The sequence below is a fragment of the Crocodylus porosus genome, unplaced genomic scaffold, assembly GCF_001723895.1.
Source record: "Crocodylus porosus isolate Cpor-Errol unplaced genomic scaffold, CroPor_comp1, whole genome shotgun sequence".
In the NCBI taxonomy this organism is placed as follows: Eukaryota; Metazoa; Chordata; order Crocodylia; family Crocodylidae; genus Crocodylus; species Crocodylus porosus.
The window spans coordinates 21,286,398-21,296,055 of record NW_017728910.1 but is presented as its reverse complement, the minus strand read 5'-3'; positions in this window follow the sequence as shown (position 1 = coordinate 21,296,055).

The following is a 9,658-nucleotide window of genomic DNA, read 5'->3' as shown; positions in this document are numbered from 1 at the left end:
ACTGGAGGCCCCAGCCAGACTGGAGGTCCCCAAACTGGAGGCCCCAGCCAGACTGGAGGTCTCTGGTGCCAAGCACTGTCTACCTACCCTGAAAAGATACCATCTAGGATGAGAAGCAGATTAAGGCAGGGCAAGGGAGATGGTTAAAGATAGATCATGATATATCATCTCCGTCTGTACCATGGGTTTGCACCAGTGCCGCGACATTTGTGGCTAGTCATCAGTTGCTAGAACCAGGACACATTCTTAGTGTAGACAGTCTCTGGCTTATTAAAGGCTAGAAGCCACTTTGGTGTGATCAGACCAGGTAATGATTTATTTGGGATAGTCTCTAGCTACATGTACACCATTAAAAACAATTCTAAAATGAGAGAATCTGGGAGCATAGGAATGGAAGGGGCCTCCTGGGCTATGGAGTCTAGTCCCCAACTCGGTTGATGTTGCAGACTATTCAGTGCTTTCAAAATCCAGGTACATGACAGAAAAGAAAATGGATAATGAAGGACATGCGTCCTACAGTGCTCATAATAAATGTGTTATTTCTTTACACTTGATAGGAACTTGCATGTCTTCAGAGAACTGCAGATAGGCTGTAGATCATCAGACTATCTGGGTTTTGTTTCATGCATCTTGATTTTAGTAGCTACGTAACTTTTCTTAAGTAACACTGCTGAATTGGAAATACTCTCCTGGAATACATCTATCAATTAATAACAGAATGTTTTTAGAAGAGCACGCCACATCGGTGTCTGGTAAAATTATGTGAACTTGTATTTACGAGTGATCAATGTGCGTCAGCCATGTTACATATCTAATCTGAGGGGCAAAGATTTTTGTGGGTGTTAATTTTTATTGGGCTAGCTGCAGGGCTGGGATAGATTTAGAAGCTTTCGGGTATCACGAGAACTCTTGCCTTTTGTGATACCTGGAAAATGTTGGGTCGAAGAATATAGGTTACTGTCTGCTTTGGAGCAATGCTGCTGCTTGGTATTTACTGCTTTATAAACCTACTTACAAAAGTGTGTTGTTGCATGATACTTAGAAAAGGTACAAGATTGGCCATGGATTGTGAAGAAACCACAATTTGCCAACTATTGCCAGGTAATCTTCAGTGTACTGGACTACACAGGACTGAGAAGACTGGATCAAAGTAAAGTGCAAGGTAACCAGTTCCACTGCCTCTGAAAATGATGTGCTAAGCTGAACCTATAGGGTGCCTGTAGCCGTGCAAATGCTTGCCTGAGCAGACTCAATTAATTGAGTACTAATTAGCACGTACCAGCAGCCTCAGCATCTCATTCAGCATCCCCATGCTTCAAAATGGCTTTTTTTAAAGTGTCCTCACTGCCATTTTGCAGCTCAGGATGCTGAATACACAAGACACTGTGGGCACTTTAATTACAGTAACTCCTGAGACCGCTCTAATTAAAGCACCTCCCCCCATCCCCGTCCTGAGCATGTGCAAACCCTTTGGGATTTAAACGTGTCTTAAATTTGCAAACTTCTCTTCCCATTTCTCCCCACTCCCAGAACACGTACCTATCCTTCCTTAGTCTCAGGGTTTAATTATGGGCTCAGTAGTCTAAATAAGAAACAGTGGCGTAAATAAGACTTTTTTTAGTCGATTAAGTTACATTTTCTCAAAGGAGTCCTTAGTAAAAAAACATTGACTATTTTCTACCTACTGTGAGTAAGAATGAAGTGAGAAGAGAATCAGGCCCTTCATTTATTTAGACTTGCATGGCCTCAAATATCCGCCCTCACAAATACTGATTTAGAGAGCGGGTAGAAGTAAGTAATACCTGTCCACGTCTGGTACGTCTTTATGTAGTTTATTTAAATGCTTTAGTATGTGTTTCTCTACCAGCTGGATTTCACAAGTGGATGGATTAGAGCATCTTTCTGTGTACTGGTAACATGCCTATTGTAAACCCGTAATTGCTGATTTTATGATTCTGTGAAGGATTTTCTTTTTTGTCAGTTCTTGAACTCATAGTTCAGTCCTGGTCACTGGACTCTCCTGACTCCATAAGAGAAAATCTTATTTGAAATTCTCAAAGTAGTGTTTTTTTGTAGTGGGATAGCAGTCTACAACGAATGTACAGAACCACAGAGATCCACTCATACTCTTTATTATGTCTGTATTTATACCCTAGTTAATCTCTTTATTCTTATTTGGCTTTCAAGTAACATTGCAATGTGAACTCATGAGACAATCCCAGCAAATATATCAGAATGTTTCAGATTCGTCATGTATAGCTGATACAACATATAGGATCTTAAGTCAGGCAAAAAAATGCCCCTTCAGCAAATCTAAGGCTTTATATTAATAACAAATACAAAAGAAACATCTGTTTTGCATGAGAATTATTTTCTTGTTGAGGATGTTTTAATTGGCATGAGTGAGAATGTCATTCTATAAATGAGAAGAGAATGGATTGATCTTATCGTAGGGGTTTAAGCTTTTTTAATTTAAAATGACATATAATACTTTGGATTGCAAAACATTTCTTTCATACCAGTCCCACCATCAAAACTATGCAATTCTAACGCTGGATTGCTTATTTATCTGATGGGATGTTGAGAAAAGTACAGCTAATCCTACTAATATTTCAAATTGAAATTCCAGAGAATTCAAATAATTTGTTTATAAAAGCAGATCGACTACAGAAGCCAGCAGCTGTTGTACACATCTATGAACGTGCACATATAGAAAGTTTGCATGGCTATGCCATAAATTGCTAACTGCTTGCCTTTGTGGGCTGGATATATAAGCACCCAGACCTTTGTTAACGGCATTGGGTGGGTTAATGAACTCCTCCTCTGTCTGGACATTAACACTGGGAGGTTGGTTTATATTAGAAGGTGGAAACGCAGAAGGAGCATAGACACCCAAGGCCATCTTTGAAGTCCAAGTGCTCCCAGGGACTCTGAAAACTCTGTTGACATCAGTGAGAATTTTACTATTGGTTTAATGGAAGAAGAGCCAGGAGGATGCTGAGCACTTTTGAAAAACCCACCAAGAATGCATATAATCATGTCTTTTTACCATTTAGCTTGAAACATTTCTGTATCTCATGATCGTCGCTATTTCGTGCATTAGTGCAGAACAAGATTTTTCACTGCGTCGTTCTAATTCTGAGTAGATCAAAGGCATCTCCAGGGGATTTTATTCAATGCTTTCACAATGCCTAGGACAATTGGTCCTTATCCATTGCTAGGGCTCTTAGTAGTTATGGTTGTAATAAGGACAATGACAGTTTACTGATGGATGTCAGCTCTGTATTAATTTATGCCTTTATAATGCGATTTAGAGGAAATGTGAATCTTCAAACCCACCATTCATATAGTTTTTTCATATGTTCATAGTTATTAATAAATGAATAGGGACAAATGTGGATAATGTTGTCACTGATCTGTTTGTTGCTGTGTCATATAAGAATGATGTTCCGGAATAGCACCATAAGCTCTATATCAAAGAGGGCTATTTATACTATCATTAACTAGATAGGGGAAAAAAAATTAATAAAGGTGGAAGAGACACCTTAGCTTAAGGACTTTGTCCTCATCTGATTTTAGTTGTCTCTCCATGTAGGATTTAATTCTTCCACCCACCACAATTGTAGGTTCGTGGATCTGAGGATCAAAAGGGACCATTGGTTCATTTGTTAGCGCTCCTGCATCACACAAGCTGTAGGATTTCACATATAAAACCCTGAACTGATCCAGGTAATATAGGCTTGATGAGAGCACATCTTCCAGATTATATCCAGCCTTGATTTGATGACCTCAAATATTTGAAGACCCAACACTTTCCTTAGTAGCTTGTCCCAAAGGTTAGTGGTCCTCAGTGTCAAAGAAAAATTGCACCTAATTTTTCATTTGACTGTCTGGCTTTAATGTTGCTCTCATGCCTTTTTCCAGTAAATTAACAAGCCCCGCAGTACTAGTATTTTCTTCCCGTAAAAGTGCTGATACTCTGTAATCAAGTCGCATCTTAAAGTGAAAAAGTTTGAGTATACAAAGACTGACTATAAGGCATTTTCTTGTGTGGTTGAATAATTTCTCGGGCTCTGTTTGGCATCCTCTCCCTTTTTATTCTGCCTCCTTTTTAAAATGTGTCCACTAGAAGAGAACATATATTCTAGCATTGGTCTCACCAATGCTGTAGAGTTTGTAGCAAGAAAATTACCCCCCTACCCCTGCTCACCACTTCCCCGTTCATACATTCAAAGATCACATCATGTTTGTTGTGAAAACATTACGCAGGGAGTACCTGTGGAGTTGCTTGCCAGTAAATCCTTTTCTGCCACTGCTTTCTAAGATTTCATAGACATTAAGACTGGAAGGGACCTTGGAAGATCGAGTCCAGCCCCCTGCCCCAGGGACAGAAAGTCAGCTGGGGTCACAGGATCCCAGCAAGAAAAACATCCAGATTTCTCTTGAAGGCGTTCAAAGTAGGTGCTTGTACCACCTCCGGCGGTAGGCTGTTCTACACCTTGGGGGCTCGGACAGTAAAGAAGTTCTTCCTTATGTCCAGCCTGAAACGGTCTTGGAGGAGTTTATGACCATTGTCATGCCTTGGGGCGCTCTGGTGAACAAACGATCCCCCAGATCCTGGTGGTCACCCCTGACAAACTTATAGGTGGCCACCAGATCACCCCTGAGCCTGCGCTTTTCCGGGCTGAAGAGCCCCATGGCTCTCAGCCTGTCATCATAAGGTCTGTTTTCCTGAACTCTGATCATGCGCGTGGCTCTTCTCTGGACTCTCTCAAGCTTCTCCACATCCTTTTTGAATTGTGGAGCCCAAAACTGGACGCAGTACTCCAGCTGCGGTCTCACCAAGGCCAAGTACAAGGGGAGAATGACGTCCCAGGATCTGCTTGAGAAGCATCTATGGGAGCTCCCAGTGTTTTGCTCGTTTTAGTAGATGCAGCACCACATTGATGGCTAATGTTCAGTTTGTGGCCAACGATGACCCCCAAGTCCCTTTCGTCCATAGTGCTAGCCAGCGTAGCACTGCCAAGCCTATAGAGATGCTGCAGGTTTTTCTTCCCAAGGTGGAGAACCTTACATTTCTCAGAGTTAAACACCACCAGGTTCTCATCCACCCATTTGCTGAGCTCATCCAGGTCAGCCTGGATCGCCCTCCTGTCCTCAGGTGTGGATGCTTTACCCCAAAGTTTGGCGTCATCGGCGAACTTGGCCAGTCTGCTCCTGACTCCAGTGTCCACATCATTAATAAAGTTGTTGAACAATATGGGTCCAAGGACAGAGCTTTGGGGGACCCCACTGGTCACAGGACACCACAGTTCACTTCCATCAACCACCACTCTCTGGGTCCGACCACAGAGCCAATTTCCCAGCCAGTGGATCATGGTCAACCCGAGGCCACAGTTGGCCAGTTTTGCCAAGAGGTGATCATGGGATACCAGATCGAAGGCTTTTTTAAAGTCAAAATATACGACATCAATCTCTTCTCCCTTGTCCAGGTGATAAGTCACCTGGTCATAAAAGGAAATAAGATTGGTCAAGCAAGACCTACCCGCAACAAACCTGTGCTGGCTATCTCAAGATGTAGTTCTCTATTTCATGAATAGCATTTTGTCTTCCTTCCTAGAAGCATGAGCTCAATCATGCTTGTCTGAATGGATCCAGAGTACTCTCTAGGGCTGTCTTGTCCTCTTCACATCTGCAAATCCTTGTCATGGATACTGCAGAAAATGCAATTTTGCCAAAAATTCCAAGCACTCTTGAGTGTACTGGGTCAAAAGCACACCCACAAAGAGAAGTGCAAGGCACAGCCTCTGAGCAGTGACTTGCTAGGTGGACCATGCTAGGTTTGAACGCAGGGCTTCAAGGATTCTAGCGGCAGCTTCCCAGACCTGATGATTAGGTCTTGGACTCCCGTAATATAGTTAACCTTTGTAAGCTGCTTCTTCCATTCCCACCTCCCACCTCAACACACTCAGGGTTTCATTTGGTCTCAGTGACACAAAACAAAAACTCCATTTTCATCAATATAGTTACATTTGTATAAAAGCCTGATCCAAAGCCCATTGGCATCAGGAAAAAAAGACTAACTCTGGTCCATTTTCTTGTTCCTTGGATGAACCTTTCATCCAGCTGTATTAAATCTTAGTTGTCTGAATGAGCCCAGACTATTCTCTTCCTGTTGTGTCTCATTTGTTACTGCTCTGAAAATCTTTGTCATCCCCAATTTTGATCTGAAATCAATAAAACCATGTGCATGTTAAAGCACTACTCAACAAAGGTAAGCGTGTCAGAATTGGGTCCCTAGGTAATAAATTCATGGTGTCAGAGAGCCTAACGTGTTTTGTCTTGGGTAGAATTGCACCCACGAGGGAGCTTTAATAAATAACCACCGCACTAGAAGCTAGATCTTGCATTTGAATTGTTGGTTGCTGCTAGAAATAAAACTAGATGCTTCATATGTGAGATAATATGTAGTGTGGTTGCAGAATATATTTGTTGCATTAAATGTGTGTTTTGTCAGTGCGGTTGTATTGCTTAAATGTTAAATTATGCATGCCTGCATGGCTAAGGGAGGTAAATGCATATAATTTCCTCTTTTTTTGGAAGGAATAAGAAAGTCGCCAGTTAGGATACCTTTTCTCGCTCTCTTTTTTTTCCCTCTGCCAAAAACCATGAATGCAGGGCTCTGTGTTCACCTTGCAGAAGCTGATAAACCTGGCTGTGTTACTCATCTCATCAGAATTTACAAACCCCTAAACTCGCGCCTAGGCTGGATGTCTCCCTTCTCACAACATTCCCAATTAAATTGCTACACACACAGAGTCAACTGTGCACCATTAATCTGGATCATTTATTTTTTGAGGAAGGTAAACAAGAGAAGGACAACTCAGCGATCCTGCTAGCAGGGAAACCAGTGTGCGTCTTGGTATAGAAAAATCCTCACCCTTGCGTCCCCTCCCCTGCCTGCCTCCCCAGAGAGCGGAGGACGCGTGATTATGTTTTGAAGGTGTAGTAAACAGAAAAGCAGAGTCTGAGCTGCAAAAGCAGAGCCAGGATTATAGCTTGGGGTATTCTGATTCCCAAATCTGCGACCTATCCTTGAGGAGTTTACATAAACTCTGAGCTCAAGTCAAAATTGTTCACATTTATTTTAATTTTCAGTGACACACCTGAATTTATCTCTGTTCTGTCAACTTTCTTACTTCTGAGTAATTTATCTTCTTTCTGGAAGTACCCTAGTTTTTCGGATACAGCTGCCCTTTCAGAAGGACTAGGCATTCAGTCTGGTCCCTGGTAAGTCCCCAAGGAAGTCTCAGCTTATTCAAACAGTGCAGAAAATCATCTCAACATGAGCAGGCGGGTGCATCAGAGGTTTTCAAATGTCTCTTTAGAACAAAGAGTCACTGCCCTGCTTTCTGTCACCACATCATCTAACCCTGCCTTGCTCCCTCCCAGTGACACTGTCTTGTGGCATCTAACAATATTAGCCTCCTGCCAAAGCCCTAAATTGCATCTAGCAAATTATGTCAGCCTCTTATGTAATGCAGAGGATGAGGAACCTAGTCCACACCTTTGCCTGTGGCCTCTTTAGACACCAGCCACATGCCAACCTCCAGGTCAACTTGCACAACAGAGGAAATGGACTGTCTTCTTCTTCCTCGCTTGCTCTATAGACCTTTTGTTAAAACTAAAGCTGTAGGACTTTAAAAGGGCCACTCTAATGATGTTAGTGGAGCAAGGGGCTGGCCAGCTGGGTGTCTCTGTGAACACTGGAATACCAGGTTCCTGAAATCTCTGCTTCCTCATGAAGGATGTAAACCACAGAGCCTTGCTTTAACTGGTCAAGTTAAAGTTAAGATGAAGGTAAGCATCTGTGAGATGAAACAGCCGTTACTCTCCTGGGGCTGCTTGCCCTGTGTAAAACAAATAGGTTCTGTTCAATTTTTAGTGGCCAAGTATCTGTGTTTGCATCTTTTGTAGAGAGGTCAAGAATGGTCCAAGCCGTGGTTATAAACCCTCATGCTCTAAGGCTGGCGTGTCCAACTTGCGGCCCATGGGCTGCCATGCAGCCTGCCAAGCCATTTTCTGAGGTGCTGCGATGGGAAACACCCCTTGTCCCTCCCCAAGCCCCTCAGCAGGTGACCGGCAAACACGGACTACGAGGCAGTTGGCTGCCTGGTGACTGCTGACCCTCCCCCCGGGGGGAGCAGGTCCCCTCTCTCAGCTCCCCCGACTGCAGCCGTGGGGGCCAGGGTGGGTGAGCTCGCACCAGGTGGGTCCCAGGGCCCGGGTCTAGGCACCCCCCACACATTCCCTCCACACCCATCATACAGCTCTTTTAAGCCCTGCATTGGCAGGGAGGGGGCGGCGTGGGGCTGGGCGGCGCAGTCTGGTGCGGGGATAAGCGTGCAAGTGTGAAACATGGCTGCCCAGCTGTCAGTGGGGCCGCGTCCCTGGGCGGGATGCTGAGGAGCCCACGCGGGGGTGCCACACGTGCATGCACTCATGAGGAGGAAGCACAAGGTCACATTCGCGCCTTCCTCCTCCTCCTTCTCCATGGGAACCGGGAGTGAGGAGGGAGGCGGGCTGCGCGTGCATGGCCGCGTGTGAAGACCGGGGTCCTCGTCCCCGATGGAGCTGGGCAGCATCCTGAGGCACTGCTTCTCCTCTGCCTCACTGCTGCTGCTGCTGGAGGCCAACAGCCGGCTGCTCCTCCACGGCTTCCTCTACCTGGCGTTGTACGCCCAGGTGTCCCAGGGCAAGCCTGCAGCATGCTTCTTTCATTCACTGAGAAGTAAGTAGAAGCGGAAGTGTTTATTTTAGTCAAGTGTTTGGTATTATTTCATTGTTGCTTTTATATTGTTTTTATTTTGGATTTTAAACCACATTTCCAGACCCATTTCACTGTCACTTCCTGCAACTTCAGTGGAGTCAAAGGTTGCGTGACATCACTTCCTGATGTGATACCGCTTCCTGCGAGGTCTTTGAATATGGCTCGCCGGCCCACTGGGTGATAAAAAGTTCATGATCTGGCCCCAGAGTCAAAAAAGTTGGATACCCCTCCTCTAAGGCATAAGCCATGCTCTAACTAAAGAGAGTTACAAAAGTACATCAAGGGCAGGCTGTTCCATAATTAACCATTCTGGGGCTTTTTCTGTGGACCGCTTGGTAATGGTTACCATCAGAGAAAGAAGGCTGATGTAGATTGAGAATTCATGTGTTTCTAATTACCTACTCACTCCTTGAGAAAGAAAACCCAGGGTCTAGTTTGAAGAAGAAGATGATCTAGTTCGTCTGCAGCTATGCCAATGGCGTAGCTATGTGAACAGGACAAAACTACTTCTGTCACCATGCACAGCATCTCTGCTGGGGGCTCTGCCAATATAGCTGTGCCTGCACAGCCATGGTGGCAGCAGCCCCATGGTGTAAATGAGCCCCCGGTCAGTCAGGGTAGGTAGGGAAGCTTGCATTGTCCTGGCTTTATCCAGTCATCAATGTGGCACCATCCAAACATACTTTTTAAAAAAAATAAATTGAACCAGAGTTAATCTGTTTGTAATGGGTTGAGTTGGCCAATAAGAAAGAAAGCGTGTCAGCCCTGTCTTGTGCTTTGAGTGTTGCAACAGTCATCATGACTACGCAGTGCACAGGTTGTGCAATG